The 21,450-nt window shown below is 39.7% G+C and overlaps 1 long non-coding RNA gene across 1 annotated transcript; it reads left to right on the top strand.

Moving 5' to 3' along the window:
* Positions 1-7,501: 7,501 nt before the first annotated feature.
* On the top strand, positions 7,502-8,568 carry LOC148879182 (uncharacterized). The gene is made up of 2 exons (XR_016104143.1): positions 7,502-7,761; positions 8,367-8,568. It is a non-coding gene; the product is annotated as an uncharacterized LOC148879182 (long non-coding RNA).
* Positions 8,569-21,450: the final 12,882 nt, after the last annotated feature.

Genomic DNA, 21,450 nt, shown 5'->3' with positions numbered 1-21,450 from the left:
TTTCAACAATTTACCTTATAACTAAATAATAAAATATTCATTCTGACTTTAGGCTTCAGCCATTAAGAAAAAACCCACAACCTTGTCAGTTCAGCTTCAGCCACTTCAGCTATCAACTAACAGCCGGCCTCTTAAGCCTAAAAATATATGAGGTCTTTAATTTCTTTACCCAAAAAAAGGGTCAAATACAAAAAACCTCCCTTGATTTTTCTGACAATCATAAAATCCTCTCCTATGTTTTCATTTTAACAAAAATCTCCCCCGTACTTTTTAGAAAATATGCAACTATATGGACTAAGAACCAGAGCCACCGTCTCTCTCTCTCTCTCTCGGATGCATTATATGGACCCTTCAGTCCACCTACATGCAACCTCCAATAACAATTCCCCACGTCATCTTAAAATGTGATTGAAACTTATAGAAAAATACATTTTTTTCTTGTCATCTTCTTCCCCTAAGGCTGCATTTGGTAGAGGTGTAAAATCGAACCGGGGTAAACTTTGCACCTCGGTTCGATTTTGCATACATTTGGTAAACATGTAATTTTACACTAATTTTTGGTGTAAAATTACATTTTATCTTTTAATTACATCGATAATCGATGTAATAAAAAACATCAAAATTATCTTTTAATTACATTTTCAATGCATTTATTACATAGTTCGCATTCTCTCTCTCTCTCTTCTCCTTCTCTCTTCCTCCGACGAGAACAAAGAGCCTGGAAGCTTTCTCTCTTGTATTAATCAATGGAGAGGACAACCAATATATATACAATTACATCAAGACTAAAATTAGCAAGACTAAAATTAGCAACATCCTAATCAATGGAGGAGCAAATATTCTAACTTCCTAAAACTCTATAAGCACAATATCTTTCTAAATATGTACAGTATCTCTATTACTCCCCGTCAAGTTGGAGCATGTAGGTCATGTATGCCCAACTTGGGAAGAAAAAAATCAAACTGACGTTAGCCAAGTGCCTTTGTCAAAATGTCTGCCAACTGATTGTAAGTTTACACATGAACAGTTTCAATAGTTCGGGCTTGCACGGCATCACGAACAAAGTGACAATCAACCTCTATATGTTTGATGCGTTCATGAAACACCGGATTAGCTGCAATATAAATAGTGGCACAACTATCACAATGCAATCTCATAGGTCTGGGATATTCCACGCCAAGGTCACGTAGGACACTCTTCAACCACTTCAGTTCACACGTCGTGGCAGCCAGGAACCTGTACTCTGCTTTTGCATATGAACATGAGACGGTATGTTGTTTTTTGGTTTTCCAAGAAATAGGAGATCGTCCAAGCATCACAAAGTACGTAGTCGAAGAGCGTCGTGTCAAAGGACAGCTAGCCCAATCGGAGTCACAATAAGCATATAATCGGAGATCGATATTTTTCTAGGCCATCAAGCAACTTTCCGTCGACCAGTGCGAGTCGATGATTTTGTTCCATGGGCAGATGAGTCGGTTTAACTCCCAACAATCCTGTTTTAGAAATAATATCTAGTGCATATTTTTGTTGATAAAGATAGATGCCCTCATCTCCTTTGGCGACTTCAATGCCAAGAAAATACTTCAACAACCCAAGATCCTTCATGTGAAAGCATCGACTTAGATACTACTTGAATTGATGTACCATCTCCTCATCGTTTCCTCCCACAACAAGATCATCCACATATACCAAAACATAGAGTGTAGCTCATTCCTTATGGTAAGTGAATAAAGAATAATCTAAGTGTGATTGAGTAAATCCATACATCTTCAAGGTTGTGCTCAATTTGGCAAACCAGTTTTTGGGTGCCTGTCATAATCTGTACAAAGGTTTTCGCGAGTGACATACCTTTCCTTGATGTGTAGATGAAAAACCAGGCGGCAATCGCATGTACACCTCTTCTGCTAGGTCACCATGGAAAAAGGCATTCTCTTCGTGCTGCCGCTACAGCCAAAAATAGCCGAACAGTCACTATCTTTGTTATTGGAGTGAAAGTCTCATTATAATCTATCACAACCTTCTGATTATTCCCTAAAATCACTAATCTAGCCTTGTGTCTTTCTATTGTTCCATCTGAGTTACACTTGGTCTTGTACACCAATTTGCACCCGATCGCTTGCTTCCCAGGAGGCTACGTTTCAAGGGTCCAGGTGCCATTATGCTTAAGAGCTTCAATCTCCTCCTTCATGGCTTGTCTCCAATGTGGCTCACGAATCGCTTCAGAAAAATATGTGGGATCTTTCCCTATAGTTATAGCTGCTAAGAACTATCTATGTCTCAAGGAAAAATTAGTACAAGTCATGTAGCGTGCAATAGAATAAGACATACCTGAGGAGTGACATGATGCGGCATGATTAGCGAGGGGGTCGTTGATGTGTTGTGCTATGTGGCATACATAGTCCTTCAGCTTCTCAGGAGGATGCCTTTCCCTACATCCTCGACCAAGGTTTTCACCTTCACTGTTCCTTTCCAAGTTCACGTCGTCCACTCTCTGGTCATTAAGAACCTCACTACTTCCCTTGCTTCCGGAGTCAAATCATCTTCAGGAGTTGGTTCACCATTCGAAGTATCTGCACTATCCAACTCATGAAAATGTACATCATTACAGACAGGTGGCTGCTCGATCACACTGGTGTTAAGAGATTCAGAGACAACAACCTTATAAGGAAAAATATGTTCAAAGAATACAACATCATGGGATACAAAGAACTCATTTGTATCTAAGTCATAGAGTCTCCATCATTTCTTACCGAAAGGGTACCCAACAAAAACACATCTTCGACTTCGAGAACCAAATTTATCTTTGTCACGCCCTTGATAATGAGCATGACATAAACACCAAAAAACATGAATATATTTGTAAGTTGGTTCCTTCCCAAACAATAATTCATATGGATTCTTTCCATCAAGCAAAGGACTTAGAGTACGGTTAATCATATATCATGCGGTCAACACACATTCACCCCAAAAACTTACAGGTAAATTTGCTTGAAAACGCAGAGCACGCATAGCATTCAGAATATGGCGATGCTTGCGTTCCACCCTACCATTTTGCTGAGGTGTCCCAACACATGATGTTTGGTGAATGATGTCATGAGTATCACAATAATTGCTCAAGGCTACGAATTCTGACCCATTATCACTCCTTATCACCCGAACCTTACTGTCAAATTGGGTAATTACCATGGCACAAAATTTCACAATGTTAGCACTAACTTCACTCTTTTCTGCCATCACATAAATCCACACTACCCGTGAGTAATCATCAACAACAGTCAAAAAATATATAGAACCACATGAAGCAGGAGTATGATATGGTCCCCAAACATCGCAATGAATCAAGGAAAAATGTGCAGAAGCTTTACTATTGCTTAAAGGAAACACATCACATGTTTGTTTAGCTCTTAAACAAATATCACATAACTCACTGTGTGTTTCTTGACTAGCAATTTTATTTTTAATAGTAGGAAGTAAACTAACAACTCGTTTTGAGGAGTGTCCCATTTGCATGTGCCACAACTCATATGAGTCCACCTTTGCCAATCTACATGCACTAGTCCTTGCCACACAACGCCAAAGATAGATCCCATCATGCTTCTCACCCACACCAATCACTATCTTCGAAGTGGGGTCTTGCATTACACACATTTTGTTAGAAAACTTGACTGTACATTTTAATTCATCGATAAATTGAGACACAGATATCAAATTGCAATTCAAGTTGGGAACATATAAAACATGTTTTAAGATCAATCCTTTCCCAAGTTGCACTTCTCTTTCTTGCAACGCCATCATATTCTTTCCGTCAGGGAGTCCAACGGCGCAAGGAGGGATTTCGCGCACATTCGTCAATAACTCTAAATTCCCAATCATATTGTGAGAACATCTCGAATCTATCAACCACATTTTCTTACCCGTCAATTTCTTTGAAGTAGATTCCTTGTGTAAATTGATCACCGCCATTAGCGTTGCCCACTGTTCATCATTAAGCCTGGGAAAGCCAACTTTATCGCTAATCCTGACAACAACAGTAGTGGTGCTGGCGCTGCAGCTTCCTGGTGTCTGGAGCATTGGCAACCGCTGTACTAGACCCTCCTCGACCCCTTCCTGTTCTTGTGACTTGACCTCCTCATCCCCCACGACCACTAGAACGACCTCCTTTGACCGCAAACCACCAATTTGGGTAGCCCACAAGTTGAAAGCATTTGAGCACCTCAAGTCCAGTTTTTCCATAGTGATAGCACATCTTCTCATCCTTGTTCGGTGCTTTGGCTCTATTTCCAGTTTGTACAGCAAATCTCATAGCCTCTGCTTGTTCTTCATGTGCTCGAGCCACCGTTTTGTGCCGTTCTTCTTGCACAATTATTGCATGTACTCGGTTCAATGAAGGTAAAGGATCTGTACTCAGAATATTTGATCTAACAGTGCCATAAACTGCATTGTCAAGACCCATGAGGAATTGATGAATTTTCTCCTTTTCCCGCTCCAACACCAGCTCGGTCGCCGCTCCACACTTGCATCCACCACACTTATATTGTGGGTTCTTCACATACCTAGCCAACTCCTCCCACATGGTCTTCATCTTCCCATAATATGCGTATACAGTCATGCCCTCTTGTTTGCAATTGGCCAAGTCACTCTTTTATTGGTGAATCCACAGATCATTCCCAATGGCAAACCGTTCCCGAAGATCCTACCAACATGGAATTCACACTATACCAATCTTCTAATTTGTTGGGATCGTCACCAGGTTTCGTCACAGTTCCTTCAAGAAAAGCCAGTTTCTTCTTTGCCTGGAACGCGTTCTTCATGGCTTTGGCCCATTCGTCATAATTATCTCATTTCAAGACGATCGGAGTCACGACCAAGCTGGGGTTGTCATGCGAACCGAGATAATAAGGGGATTTTGGATCAAGGGTTGGTAGTTCCGCACCATGGCCAGCCGCTCCTTCTCCTTTGTTTTTGTCAGCCATGGTGTACGTATGGCTTTGATACCATAAAGAATAATTGCAAAGGTCTAGCAATACTAAAATTAGCAACATCCTAATCAAAGGGAGGAGCAAATATTCTAACTTCCTAAAACTCTACAAGCACAATATCTTTCTAAATACATGAAGCTTTAGCTCTCTCTCTCTCTCTTTCTCTCTTCCTCCGACGAGAACAAAGAGGGTGGAAGCTTTCTCTCTCTCTCTATCTCTTCTCCTTGTCTATTCCTCCGACGAGAAAGAGGTTGGAAGATTTCGCACTCTCACTCTCTCTCCCTCTCTCTCTTCTCCTTCTCTCTTCCTCCGACGAGAACAAAGAGGTTGGAAGCTTTCGCACTCACTCTCTCTCTCTCTCTCCTCCTCTCTTCCTCCGACGAAAACAAAGAGGCGGCAATCTCTGGAAGCTTTCGCTTGCTCTCTCTCTCTCTTCCTCCGACGAGAACAGAGAACGAGAACATGAGCTGCGACCAGAACGAGAACAGAGAAGCGATTGTAGCACCCAGAAAGGACTGCAACACCCGACGAGAACGAGAACAGAGAGGTGCTCACATACCGGAGCCTCTCCTGTTGCAACACCCAGTCACCAATTTATGGGTCTGATACGCCGCTCACCGCTGCTCGCAGTGCTCTGTTTCTTGGCCAACCAGTAAGGACTGCAATATCTTGGTCGCAGTGGACTTTTACCTCGGTTTCCTTGTGTTCATCATAGTTTCGTTCATAGCACATCCACAAGCATTGTTTCCGCTCCCCCTCTCTCTCTTCCCCTCTCCATCTTCTTCTTCTTCTCTCTCATTTTCTGTTCAGCAGCTTGTTGGCTTCTCTATTCTCTCCCCCTTCCTTCTTCTTCTTCAACGTTGTCATCCTCGTACATTCTAACCGTTACACCCGATGAGTGCAAAAGATAACCGGTGGTCTTCCAAACAAACATCAGTGTAAAACTTTTACATGACCGGTTCATCTTTTACACTTATCTGATGGGCCGTTTTTCAAATACATCGTGTAATTTTGTATTTATACCTCGACCAAATCCAGCCTAAAGTGCAAACGGTGGAACAGAGGTTCAAACAAGCACCAAGCAAGATTTTCCATCTCTCAAACATTTGGTTCTCTAAATTTTATCGGTTTTAGCATTTGGATGCAAATGATGACCAAGGAAAAGCGTTAAGAGAAGAAGAGATCTCCAATCCTGGGTTCCACATATGTACTCCATTGGTCCTGGGTTCCACAAGAAACTCATCATTGGATATCCTTCAACGTTGAAGAAGAGGAAGAGATTTTTGCAACCAAAGGTTGGAGGATTGGCTAAGCAATAGATTGATTTAACCATTTAGAACTCAATTTCTAAGTCATTTTCTTTACTGCACAGGGATTAGGAAGATGATTTCCTCATGCACGTTTTTGAAAATCCACCTTCCGATTCTTCTTCCTTCTACTTCTCTTTCCATCGTTTATGGTTTCAGACATCCCTGCTCCCAGTTCCTTCCTTGCTTAAACCTTTTTTAGGTAGGTATAGTTCCAATTTTTTACTGTTTTTCTTTTGACTTGACCTTTTCATTGAGAGGCTTGAGCAATTAGATTGGGAGGAGCCACACGCTCTCCTTTTTCGTGAAGGTTTGAGCATGGCTCCTTTTTCGTGAGAGGAGGAACCACACACTCTCATGCCATTAGACTGAAATATATATTTAACTCCAACGGGCAATGGCCTTCTTCGTAGTGATCTTTTCCCGCCCTTTTCTTCTATTGCGACCTGTAGAGTGAAGACGGTCCTGCTTCTCACTGTTCAATCGTTGGAGTGGAGACAGAGCAAGGTAGACGTGAGGCTGACTAGTTGGTAGCCATCCTATGGAGAGCTTGCAGTTTGGCGGTGAGGCCCCCACCGGTCAACCCATGGTGACTCTAATTCTTAAGAAAATGAACAATGTTTTTGAGGATATTTTAATAAATCTATATTTAAATAATTAGATATAAGGGTAAAATAAGTATTTTGGAAGAAACAAATACATTAGTTGTATAGAGGAGGTTTTTGTTAAAGTTAAAATGCAACAAAGGTTTTTATGATTGTCAAAACTTTTAACCTTATATCCCGAAAAGATATAATATCTGAAAAAACTTTTAACCAATAAACTGGAATCATAAACGTAGTAACCAATCAGATATTATTTATCAAAATTTATGAGTGAATTTTGATTGGTCAAAACTCTTCACATGCTATCTTTTCGGCATCATAGGTTTTCCCTTGTCAACAAAAAAAAAAAAAAAAAAAACTCAGAATAGATTTTTGTATTTTACCCAAAAAAAAAGAACAAATGCTTTTCAAATTTAAGTTCAATAAAGCGTTAAATGAAGGACTGATTGATCGTTTCTTTGATTTTTACTTTTTGGATTGATCAAATCAGTTATTAAATATGAGCCCACGTTTACCGAATCCCACCTACGAAACCGGCTCTGCATCTTGCCGCAGTTTTAGAAGGGTTGTGACCAAAAATAAGCCATCAACTTGGTATAAATAACACCCTCCTGAATCCTGATATGCCCCATTCAAGAATCGAGAAACATAAGTCATAAAAGTAAATTAAGATGGCAAGAAAAGTGTTTGCAGTGCTGTTCATTTGCATTGTTGTTTTTGCCGCAATGCACCTTTCAGAGGCGGATGAGGCCAATTTTAACTACAAAGATTGCTTCGACAAGTGCAAAACTGATTGCACCGCAGCAGGGACGGATGGCAGCGATTGTGAAATGAAGTGCGACGACTCTTGCAGTGGGCAGGAGCAATCTGGTAAGCCATTTGCCCATGTGTAGAGACTAAGAATGTGTATTCCTCTTTTTATTTTCGTTTTGATTCACATTGTGCCCATCAAAGCTTGTGGATTCTGGAGGGAGAATGATTAGGGCACATTTCATTTTTCTGTAAATCAATCATTAAGTTAAGGATATGTTTAGGGTTAGGTTCTCTTTGGTTCATGGGAAGAGGAGTGTGCAATCGGAATTGGAATTGTCCAATCATTTGGTTGGATGGAATTATAATCACATTCTTATTCTTGATGGAATGACATTGCCCATTTGAGAGAATGATCATTTCTTACGGGTTGTAAATTGTGATGTCTTATGGGTAGAGTGTCCAATCGTTGGAGATCTGGCATCCGTATAACACAAATTTGACTGATTATTTAATTCTTATATATAATAATGTATAAAATATTTTATATAATTTATATATATAATTCGATCCATTTACGCCCCTACTCACCATAAGATTGGGACCCACCATATAACACAAATTATGTTAAAACATTTTTTTTGTTGGAGATCTGGCCTCTGTCCCTTATTTTCTTTTTGTTCTTTTTTTTCATGTCAACCTTTGGATGTGTTAAATGTGTGCAGACAGGGTGGAAGAAGGGAAATTGGTATAACCAACAACAAAGTGAAGAGTCAGAATTGAAGGATAGATGCAGCTTAACAAATGCAAGTTGGAATAAATACAAGAATGAAAGTGTTGTATTATGTCGTTTCCATTCATTTTTATCTTCGGGCGAAGTTAGTATTCTAAATTGTAACAGTTGAAATAATAATATTGTTTTGTTAATCTCCCGTGCAACAAATTTTATAACAAACTCAAATTTCAAAATCCTCTACATCGTGGAATTAAAGATATCATTGGTAGTTTCCAATTATGAATTATGTTCTTTTATATAGTCGGGACCGGGCTGGGCTTTAAATGATTATTCCAATTTTGTCGTCAAAATCGTTAATAAAGGTGGTGAAAGGGAGTATATGTTTGAAATGTTTTGGTCAATGTTGAGAGAATTGGACTAGGCATAGAATTAGAAAAGGGAGAGGTTTACAGGTTATAAGTTCAATTAAGGTCAAATCAAAGGCCGAATCATGACAATGTGGCATATATGCATATATACTATGGGTCATATGTATACTATATATTTTACAAATTATATTAAATTTGAATGTGGCAGATAGATGATAAGTTTCTTAAGTAAATAACAAGGACTCAAAACCTCTTAATCTGTACTTTCTTTAAAATATGTATATAACAAAGCAATTTATACATAGTTGCAAGTAGAGAATTCTATATCAAGAGACATAAAAATGTCCAAAATATCCAAACACTTTTGATAAAAAATGTTTATTTATTTTTTCTAATTTTTCTCTTCATATGAATCGCTACCCCAAGCCCTTCCAATCTCTTTTCTGAAATTAATTTATTTTTCAAATTTAAATTTGTCCTTATTATTAATCACTCAAAGGTAAAATTGCAACTTTAAAATCTCCTCTTTTGTCATTCATAAAGTTTGTGTTGTTTTTATTGTAGAACCAACCTCAATAGTAGCTACGTGGATATTTTGGACATTTTCATGTTTCATATTAAAGGATTTTAACAAAGAGGGTCTACTTCCATCTGTGCCAAAAAGTTCAGGGTAGATTATTGCAATTACCAAACTTCAGGGGAGGTTTTGGCAAAGGTGAAAAACTTCAGGGAAGGTTTCGACAATTTTCCCTATATACAAATATTAGCGGAAGTTATCAAGTTAATTAAATTATAATTCTAAATTAAGTTAATTAATTTGATTATTAAATTAATAAGTGATTAAGTTAATAAAGGTATTATAGTATTTAGCTAATTAACTAATTTTAAATAATTTAAAAGTGAAATGAGTTTACTTTATTTTGGTTCATTGTGTTAATTCAATTCATTAATTAAGTTAATTAATTTAATGTACACCCTTAATCATAGATAAACTTGTCAATAACCCATATTAGTTACATTGGTAAAATGACCTATTATTAATTCAATGTATGAATCATTGACTTCCTCTATGCACAAAAGTAATTCAAACCACCCGTGTAATAGAACCAAATAATTTATCTTAGTTTTAGAGATTAAGAACTCTTTCTAAAAAAGTTGCAATGAAGAGATAGTTGTGCTCAAAAAATTATAAAAAGAATTTTATAAGGTTTCAAAATAGATAAACTACCCGAAAAAGATGGGTATAAAGAGGAAGATGTGTTAAAATAGAATCTGTAAAATCTATATCTATACTATATATAAAGCAAGGTGGTCCATGTCAGTATGTCTTTTCTTTTTCTAAACCCCCTTCATGCTTTCTCCTTCACTCACACTCTCTCTCTCTCTCTCTCTCTTTCCCCTTCCCACTACTCCCATTATGCCAAATCAATAACCTTGTTTCCTCTATATTTACCCCTGTTCGACATCCCCTCCTAAAAATATTCTTAAAACCTCTCTCTATCAAACTCTAATATATGTATTTATACTATATTTTAAAACACAGTTGTCCATCTCACACTCCTCTCTAACCCATAACGTCCCACTTCTTTGCCATTTCTCTTCTATTTGTTCATAGTTTTCTCTCCCTAGAAGAAAACACTCATTAGAAGTTTTGTCCTTAGGCTGTGTTTGGTTGCAATGCAAATAAATTTGCATTGATGCAAAGCTATGGCAGTGCAAATGATTTTAATGTAAATTCCATATTTTTTATTTCAAATTTTAACTTATTTTGTTTGATTGTGGTACAAATGAAGTAAATTAACACATGAAGCAGAATAAAATAACACCCAAAATAAAATTAAATGAGAATTTGCATTTTTTTCATTTGCACTCCCATGCCTTTGTATTAGTGCAACTAAAATTGCACTGCAACCAAATACAACCTTAACATTTCTATTTACAACAAATTTACTTACCATTTTTTTTAATTTTCCATTTGATTATCATTTGATTTTTCCTTTTTTAGGCTCCATTTGGCACATCTTTTCGTGCAGGTTATTGGCTTTTTAAAAGCCTAGTAGCCCGCATTTTTGTCTTTTCCAGTTTGGTTGGGAAAAGATCTAGCTACCAAAAGACGTCGCAAGAAGCCAATTTTGGGTGATTTTCGAGAATCTCTAAATGGAGCTTTTTAGTTTTTCTCAACTCATCTTGGTGGGAAAAAACACACCTTATCCAAACGGTCTTCAGGCTATCAGGATCTTAAAGCAAAAGCTCATTATGTCTTTTGATTGTTAGAACTTCTAAAACATCTTTCAAAAAAGACTTGCCAAACGGCCCCTTAGTTCATGCATAACACATAACATATGAGAGAGGAATATGCTACTGAACCTTGCAAAGAACATCCTCCATACAAGCAAAGTCCTCACCGTTGGGTTGGTTCTTTATCATTATCTCCTATATAGAATTCTAAGTAGGTGTTTGGCATTGGTGTTGGGAACACCGCACCGTTTTCTCATAAAATGGTGTTGGGCATGTGTGAGTCAAAAAATTGTGCTTATTTTTTGTTTGAAAATGGTGCTGCTACATAGTTGTTTTCTGGGAAACTAGTATTGGTTTTGTTTGGTACCAATACTATAGAATCGTTTTCAGCATTGGTCATATTATCCAACGTCCAAGATGATGTGACATTATTGCACCGCTAGTAGCAACGAACTCTTTTCTGAGAAAACATCAAATTTGGTGTTGCTTCAGACCATACTTTCTCGATTTCCAAGGCGTGGTCTGAAGCAACATTTTTTTATGGAAAAACGGTACCAAATAAGAAGTTGTTTTCTAAAGCATCACTTTTTTTTGGTGTGGCACATACATGGCATTGTTTTCTTATAAAACGACATCGATGCCAAACACCCACTAAGTTTTTGGTTTTTAAATATGTGAGATAAATAGGACATGGGCAACAAGAACCAATAGCTTCTCAACGGTTCACTTTGTCAAAGTGTATGTGTGGAGTGCCATCAATGAATGATTCGGAGACCTTCAGTTTTGACTAGGGGTGACCATTTCAGCCCGGCCTGAAAAATCCAGGCTTGGGCCAAGGTTTTTTGTTAAGGCCCAGTCGGGGCTTGGGCCTGCATTAGGCCTACAAAATTTAGGGCTAGGCTTGGACCTAATTTTTTAGGCCTGGCCTGGATATTTAGAAATAATATATATCTTTGTATATATGCTATTTAAAAATATTTGATAGTTGATGTTTTATATATTAAATAGAGATTTGTAGGAGATTTAAGATTTTAATCCTACGATCTTAAATCTTACCAAATTCTAATCTAGTAATTAATGAAATATAGAAATGACTAAACCCTAATCTTCTCGGCTCTCTCTAACCAATTTCACAAAACTATTGTCGCACCCAATCTCTCTCTCTCTCTCTCTCTCTCTCTCTCTCTCTCTCTCACACACACACACACACACACACACACACCAAAAGATGAATCCTCTAGTGATGAAGACTCCATTGGTGAAGATAAATCTGAAGTCTAGAGTGGTTGCAAGTTTTGGGTAAAATTGAAACCATTTTTAATATTTTATTACTTATTTATTTACATAAATTTGAACTATTTTTTTTTAGTTTGCTAATATCTTTTTTATTTCACTTTTTATTTGTAGGAGTTGAATGGAAGATGAAGCCCCTTATAGAGATGTTTAAAGTTGTTTTGTGGATATTACATGGCAATGGATTGTTATTTTTTGATAGATAATATAGGTTTTAGGTTGATTTTTTGTTGATAGAAGAATTAGTTTGTTAAAATTATAATTTTTAGCATACTAATGACCAATTGAAACTTATAAATCACAAGGTATAATTATTTAATTTCTTTTTTGTTAAAAGATTTTATCTTGATACTAAGTTTAAAGTTTCTTACAAGTTACTATAGTCTCCACGACAATAAATGAAAAAAAAAAAGTAGAATTATTTAATTTTGGAACTGAAATACAATAATTAGGTCTGGAATCTTAGCCCGAACCAGCCCGGGTCCATGGCAGGGCCCGGGTTTATATTTTTAGGCCCATAATATGGGCCTGGGCCTAGCCTAAACCCATTGTTATGAAGGCAAAGCCTGGCCCGGGCCCGACTCATGATAACCCCTAGTTTTGACCCCATCACGTCACATTATTAGTGGACCTCTCTACAACTTCAAATGATCACCATTGATCTCCAAAAGAACTTCATTTGCAGGTACGTACTCAAGAGTTGGTTCATCAATACCAATTATTCTTTTATGTATCTTTCTCTTTTATGTATCTTTCGTTTCATGTCTTTGTTTAAATATTGGTTTTTCACATCTTTTAGTTGTTATTACAACAAGGGTGTGCATTGGTTCCACTATTTTAATTAAAATCCTAATACTCTTTTCTTTTTCTTTTTGCATTTTACATATTAGATTATAGGGAGAATGAACGTTCAGCACACCATAAGAATTCTTAGCCCCATCGTACAGTTAAGGTAGGTGTCAGTTCAGAATTGATGGCAATACACGACGGGCGGGTATTGGTGTTTTAGGGTGGGGGTATTTGTCATTTTGAATTATGTAGGATTGCAATAGAATTCAGAATTCTGCATTGTGGAGGTTATTGTTGTTGTTCTTGCATATCTGTTTTGGTTACTGCAATTGTAGATTTGTTTGGGTTATTCAGTAAATTTAAATAACCTTATTAATTAATTTAGTTAGTTAAATCATTTAAAATTAACCTTATAAGTTTCAAAATTAATTTCAATTATTTTCAAAATGATAAAATTCATAAAATTAATGAAAATGATTTTATTAATATTATATCAATTAAAAATAATTAAAACTAATGCAAATTTATCTAACAATATCTAATATACATAAAGTATTTGTGAAATTAATAATTAACAAGTTTGTAATATAAGTTTACATTCCATTAAAAATAATAAAAGTTTAGTAATTATAAAAATAATTTTTATTTTAAAATCCATAGAAATAATAAAAATTTATTCAATTAAATGGAAATGTCTTAACGCTTCTTATACTTTTAATTTTATTTAGCAAATCCCATGCATTTCAAACATAATTAATAAAAATAAAATTGTTGTTAAAAAGAAAATTTATTTAAGATTAATTTACAAATAATAAAAGAATAATATCTAATCATATTTATCTAAAGGTAAAAGTTAATAAATGTAACTGAAAAATACTAAAATTTATCAAACAATACATGAACACAAAAATAATGCTTGGGTGGATTCAAGTTGGCTTGGCCCAATTAGGAAAGTGCTAATCGATGCAAATAATACATCAATAAAATCGATGTAGTATTTACATCAATTATTGATGTAAAACTCAACATTATCCAAGTGAACAAGCTCTCTCTATTTATTCCCAACCCAATTACCTAAAAATACTCTTAGAATTAGGGGTGCCCATGAATCGTGGACCTATTTTTTAAACTGAACTAGTACTATCGGTTTTTTTGGAAAACCGGTAACTGAAACCAAACTGAAGCCTATTGGTTAACCGGTTGACTGGTTTGATTAACCATCGGTTCACTTCATCGATTTTTTTTTTGTTTTTTATATTAATAGTATATATTAGAAATAAATATATAAATATATAATAAAAAACTAGAAATATGTATAAAATGTTATATTTTAAATAATAAATAATAAATTATATATTATAAATATATACTTATGTATATGCATATTTATTAATTTATAATATATAAAAATTATATATAATATACAAAAATATACATATATATATATATATATATATATATATATATCGGTTTGGTTAACTGGAATTTTTAATTTGGTCTCATCAGTTCGGTTTGGTTTTTCTTGCTCACCCCTACTTAGAATTCCTCTCTCCTATGATATCTCCTCTTAGTCACATATCATATTACCTTACTCCTCAATCAATTCCTAAAATTTCTCTCACCTAAAATATCTCTATCTACCATTTTCTCCTAAAATACTCTCTTTATTTCAAACTAATTGGTACGGTTAACTAGAATTTTCGATTTGGTCTCATTTGTTTGATTCGGTTTTTCTTGCTCACCCCTACTTAGAATTCCTCTCTCCTATGATATTTCCTCTTAGTCACGTATCATATTACCTTACTCCCCAATCAATTTCGAAAATCTCTCTCACCTAAAATATTTCTGTTTACCATTTTCTCCTAAAATACTCTCTTTATTTTGATTGGTGCGCATCTCATAGTCTCTCCCCAATGCGTTTTTTAATTTTGGGGAGTTGATTGGAGGCACGTTTCCATTCTCTTATTGATGGGATGGGGTGACAAGGTGGTTTCTTATGGAAAGTGGGGAATTAAGTTGAATGAGTAGTTAAATTACCTAAATGAGTTTATTTAAATTATTAAGTTAAATACGTTCACCTTAAATAAGTTAAATGAATATTACTTAATAAATTATCAGTAATTAAGTTTGGCTGATTGGTTAAATTCGTAACTTAATTTCAATAACAATTAATGAATTATAATTTAAATGAGTTGACTAATTAAGTTAACCTAATTAACTAATAAGACATTCTTAAACAAAATGTTAATTCTTTGAGATTAATATTAACTTTAACTCCAAAGTAAGCTGGTCAACAATACACAATGTACAACCTCTATTATTGACCTTGCATTTTTAATATCTCTTTTTTTTTTGGGGCTTATGATAAAACCCCCTATACTTTGTTTTGTGACAAAGACCCCCTATATTATCATCGTGAGACAAAGACCCCCTCCGTTAGTCTTCCATTAAAATCTGCTGTTTCAATATTTTTTAATCCCCATACTACTAACTGTTCGTCTTCCCCAATCTCACGATGTACAAATAGCTGACAGACTTCCGAAGTCCTCCCAGTGACAGCGAGATTTATAACCTAAGGAAAGCTTTGATTGAAGTTGCAGCGGCGAACTTCCGAACTTCCGGTAATGTTTGGTAGAAAGGGAAAACAAAGAGAGGGAGGACTTCCGGCGGTGTTTGGTAGAGAAGGAAAAGAAAGAGACGGAGGACTTAGCTTCGTGCTTAGTCCTCCCTCTCTTTCAGAGAAAGCTTTGATTGAAGTTGCAGAACTTCATTCCGGCAGATTTTCGACAGTAACTTCAGAACTTCATTGGTTGCAGTGGCCGATAAATCAGAGGAACCCAACGACAATGAGATTTATAACTTGAAGAAAGCTTTGATTGATTCTCTCTACGGCACGGATCGAGGGTTGAGGGCCTCAAGCGAGACCAGAGCAGAGATTGTGGAGCTCATCACCCAGTTGGAGGCCAAGAACCCAACTGTGGCTCCCATCGAGGCTTTGACTCTTCTCAACGGTAAATGGATATAATGGTTAGTGGGTGTGCTGTAGGTACACCTCTTTCGTGGGCTTATTACCGCTGTTCTCGAGAGGGACGCTGCCACTCGTGAAGATGGAGGAGATATCTCAGAGCATAGACTCATCAAACTTCACGGTGGAGAATGTGGTCCAGTTCGCTGGGTCTTTGGCCACCACAACCTTGAGCACCAATGCCATGTTTGAGATTTGAAGCCCCAAACACGTCCAGGTAAGCTATCAAGTATTAGCAAGCAACAACCAAAATCAAATTACTCAATGTTAATGTGAATCATTCGGTTTCACCTGATTACTGAACCAGCGGTCAAATTGGGTTGGGTCCTCGTCCTTCACCTTGTAGTTTGTAGCCGAGGTTGTTGTGAAGCACATTGCCCATGAGACTAATGAAGGCATGATAGAGTTCTTGGCTGAAGTACAGGAACTTAGTCAGAGTAACGTTTTCAGTGGAAGCTGACTGATGTTTTGGCTAATAAAAGCAAGAGTAGTCGATGCAGAAGGTGAGCAACCATTTTCAGCGGAAGTAGCAGAAGAGAAGAAGCTGCTTTGTCGTAGGCGAGAGAGATCTGAATGAAGTTCTGAACCAATGAGCAAGTGGAGTAGAGAAGGAAAAAGAAAGAGAGACGGTGTTTGGTAGATGAACAATATTTTTTGCCATTGCTATTCGTGTATCTGAGGTCGGGGAAGATGAACAATGCTTTTTTTCCAATTATTCGAATATTTATTACAAGGGTAGTATGGGGATTAAAAGACAGATTTCAACTAAAAGCTAACTGAAGGGGGTCTTTGTCATAAAACAAACTACAAGAGGGTCTTTGTCACAGACCCCATAGTACGAGGAGGTCTTTATAATTTACCCTTTTTTTTTGGCAAAATAGGAAATCACCACCATGACCACTCACGCTGGGCCATATATAAACCTCTTCATAAAACACCAATCTACTGGACAAAACCAACTTAATTACTGATTGATGTTTTAATAATTAACCACAAGACAACAAGAATTGATATTTTAGACTTTAGCCTCATACTTTGGTTGTCAACAGATTAAGAATTGACATATTTGGTGTAAGACTTAAGCCTCATACTTTGGTTGTCAACAGGTTGAGTCTAGATAGGATTAGGTGAACGCTTTATTTGTTCAATACACTCTGTAACCAATAATAATACTCTATACCAGTCATAAATACATAGAGCCCACAACCATTCAATCATTCAACCTCTCATTATGGGTCCCGTGTATTTTATCACTAGTGTGAAATGCTATCATTAGTTTCTAGGTCTAGCTTGTACGAATCACAATTTCTTACACATATAAATACACATGCCAATGAATTGCATTATAGATTTATAGAAAAAGTCTAGAGGAAAGACACTACTTAAACATATAAAGAATGATTCATTTTCTCACATAACCAAACCGTTTGCATAAAACATAAGAATTCAGCTTCAGTTAGGGCAAAGTCCGTTCAAGCAGCTTTTATTACCTTGCATTAAGAATATCTTCGTGTTTATCTGCTTTATTTACAGGGGAGATATTCCCAATGTAAGGCTGTGATGGACATGGTGCTTGGTTTCCATGGGCATTTATTGAAAAAATGCCACTACATTAGTGTCACATAGGCATTGACATTTATTGTGCATGAAACCATTGTTTGGTTTCACCATTTATCAAGTAAACATTAAGGCCCTGCTTGGTTTACATGAATAGGGGGTCTAGAATCAAAATCAGAATGGACTTTTCTGATTCCAACTTTTTGGTTGGGAAGAATCAGAATCCCATTCCCATTTCTGCTGGAATGGCATTCCCCCTTTAAGGGAGTGGCCATTCCCTGCCCCTCCCTTGGGAATGAAATCTGATGAAGGAAGATTTGGCCCGACCTCTCTATTACGTGACACGTGGCAGAAACAACAGCTCGGCAAAAGGGGCCAAGCCTAGGCGGGAACAAGGGCACTAGCGGACTCTCCCTACCGGGGGCCCGAACTGACCCACCTTGTAACAGCTCGGGTCACACTTCGCCGAACTGACCCACCTTGTAACAGCTCGGGATACACTTCGCCGAACTGACCCACCTTGTAACAGCTCGGGACACACTTCGCCGAACTGACCCACCTTGTAACAGCTCGGGATACACTTCGCCGAACTGACCCACCTTGTAACAGCTCGGGATACACTTCGCCGAACTGACCCACCTTGTAACAACTCGGGATACACTTCGCCGAACTGACCCACCTTGTAACAGCTCGGGATACACTTCGCCGAACTGACCTGCCCTACAGATACCTCCGAGCTCGAGACCGCCTCGCTTAGCACTTCGCATCACTTGGCACCAAAACCAAACAAGTCGTACCACGCCTGACACTAAGGAAGTTCGTGCCCAAGGGCGCTGCGCCTGACTGAGATCTGACGTTTGGCGGTAGCACCCTAAACGACCACCTGCCACCGCCATTGACACCGCCATCTCCGGTTAAATGACGGTTAGGCAGTGACGGTTCTGTCTCAGCAGAAAGGACGACGGCCGAATTGACAAGCACAAGGGTAATCATACTTGACCTAACAAGGGCCCCGGGACGAGTGCACGAAGTGACTATAAGAGCCCCCTGCCCCCCGACAACGGAGGTATGCAAACTTTGCGCTATCTGGTATTACCTTGCTTTTGAAGGATTCTAACTTGAGCTTCGGAGCCTCTACACCGGGTTCCCCTCGGAGCTTCTCCATCTCCTCCGTTTTAGGTTCCCTACTACCCCGTTCGGAAGCAAGGCAGCGGACAGCTAATACCGGCCGGATCGCGCTCCATCAATTGGCGTCGTCTGTGGGAAACGCTTCAAAAAGCCTCCCTCCAAACTTCGATAACCCCTTTTCTCCAAAAAAAAAAAAACCCAACACTCATGGCCTTCTCCAGCAACACCAGACGTGGCACGGAGACAAACGCCACCGGAGAACAACTTCAAGTCCCCGTGGTGTGCGTTGGACAGTTCACCATCCCCCTTTCGGCGGATGGGATCCCCAGCTTGAACGCGCCACAAGCAGTGGCACCCGTAAACCTCCTACCACAAGCATCCCCTTTCCTCTCCCCATTGACACAACCTTCACTGAACTGGCTACCGTCTCCCTAGCAGCTAGCCAAAACCGGTTGGAGGACTTGATGCAGTTCATGCGGGTAATGCAAGCCCAAATGCAACAGTCCAACAGCACCAGCTTCACCAGCACCAAGTGCTGCACAACATCTCCCAGTATCACTATCAACAGCAGTTCCCCCAACTGCCACTGAACCAACCACTACTTCCGCCTCGCCACCTCGCTCTGAGGCCGGTCAAGGCCTCCCCGCAAGATGGGCGCCCCCACCAGGCGAAGGCCTCCCAGCCCCAGAACCACCCCAACAGCCAGGCCTCGTCCCCAGGCCGAAGAGAGAAAAATGTCATCCCCGCCTCGCAACCCGCAGGCGGGTCGGGAACCTCGCCCGCGAGGTCGGCACCCCGGCGCTCCAAGCCCGAGCTCCCGCTCACCGAAAACTGAGCCCATCGAGCCCATCGAGCTTGGTAACACGGAGGACAGCAGCGCCAGCACAAGGCCCACTCAACGGCGAAGGCGCCGAACCGCCACCCGCGCCTTGTCGGAATTCAGAGGCAAAGACACGAGCTCGGACGAGGTAGGGGCTGCCCCGGTTCTCACGGTTCCTTCCCCCCTCGCATCGGAACTCTTGGCGGTCCCCTTACCCAAAGACTTCAAGCTCCCACCTCTGGACAAGTACGACGGGTCCTTCGACCCCAACAACCACATTGACGCCTTTTAGTCGCAAATGCACCTCGCCAGGGCCAGCGAATCGTGCATGTGCGTGGCCTTTACCACCACCCTCAGGGGGGTAGCCCGCACTTGGTACAGGAACCTGGCCCCCGGGTCGATAAAGTGTTGGGCCCAGTTCGTGCAAGTCTTCACCACACATTTTGTCACCAGCAAACGGTGCCCTAGAACGGAGGAAAGCATCTTCGGAGTAGTCCAAAGAGAAGGAGAATCTATTCGGGGCTACATCAAGCGGTTCAACGAAGCATGCTTGCAGATACCGCGGTTGGACCCCACAGTGCAGCTCGCGACAGCCAAAAGAGGGGTGACGCACAAAGAATTCAAATGTTACATTGTGGCCAACCAGCCCGCAACCGTGGCCGAATTCCTCAAACTCGCGGATAAGTTCATGAAGACAGAGGAAGAAATCAACCAACGAACCGAAGGCGGGAACGAGAAAAGAAAGAGAGAATGAGAGCTCCCCAACCCGGTGAATAGAAAAAACCCGACCCGGGAGCCGAAGCTGAACCAGTCATTCCGGGCCCCCCTAGCAGTTCGGACGGACTACACGCCGTTAAACACGAGGCGGACAGAGATCTTAATGACGATCAAAGATGCTCCGTACGTTAAGTGGCCACCTCGCCTAAAGGGAAATCCGAACGAGAGAAATGAGAATTTGTATTGTAGTTTCCATAGAGACCATGGTCATAGCACCGAACAGTGTAATAACCTCCAGGACGAGATAGAGGGGCTCATCCGTCGCGGATACTTGAGAAACTTTGTACAGCACAACAATAATAATAAAGCAGGTCGGCAAGGGGAGCACGAAAAGGATGCCCCCGAGTCTAGCAACAGACCTTCCGAACCGTTGCAGAAGCAGCCTCCGGAAGAGAGGCCAGTTCGGGGAACCATCCATGTAATAGTGGGAGGTTCGGTGGTAGCGGAGTGCACCTCGGCAGTAGCCCGGACTTCAGTTCGCGAAGCGGCCCTCGAAGAACAGAACCCCCCAAAGAGACCAAAGACCAAAGAACCAATCTTTTTCACGGAGGACGACGCGCGAGGAGTCCACTACCCCCATGATGACGCGCTTGTCATTAAACTAAGGATCAACGACTTCGAGGTCAGGCGCGTACTCGTAGATTCGGGCAGCTCAGCGGACATCCTCTTCAAATCAGCATTTGACCAGCTGCAGTTACAGAGGAGCGAGCTGAAGCCCGCGAACACTCCCCTGGTGGGTTTCAGCAGAGAGGAAGCCAGGCCCCTCGGAAAAGTAACTGTCCCTGTGGAAGTCGGCACATGGCCTTGTGTGGTCAGACTCAACCATGATTTCCTGGTAGTCGCGACCCCCTCCCCATACAATGCCATAATAGGGCGGCCGATCACGCATATCCTACGGGCGGCGGTCTCCACCTACTATTTGGCCATGAAGTTCCCTACAGACTTCGGTATAGGGGTAGCGCGGGGCGACCAGCTCGAGTCCCGCAAGTGCTACATTGCCGCCCTGAAGGGAAAAACCAAGGCGGCCGACGACCTCGAACTGGAGCGGCCTGCGGAGCAAGGTGAGGAACGAGCTTCG

The sequence above is a fragment of the Nelumbo lutea genome, chromosome 1 (genome assembly GCF_056320005.1).
Source record: "Nelumbo lutea isolate HS-2025 chromosome 1, American lotus-T2T, whole genome shotgun sequence".
Lineage (NCBI taxonomy): Eukaryota > Viridiplantae > Streptophyta > Magnoliopsida > Proteales > Nelumbonaceae > Nelumbo > Nelumbo lutea.
The sequence above is the reverse complement of the archived record's forward strand: the minus strand, read 5'-3'. Positions and strand labels throughout refer to the sequence as shown.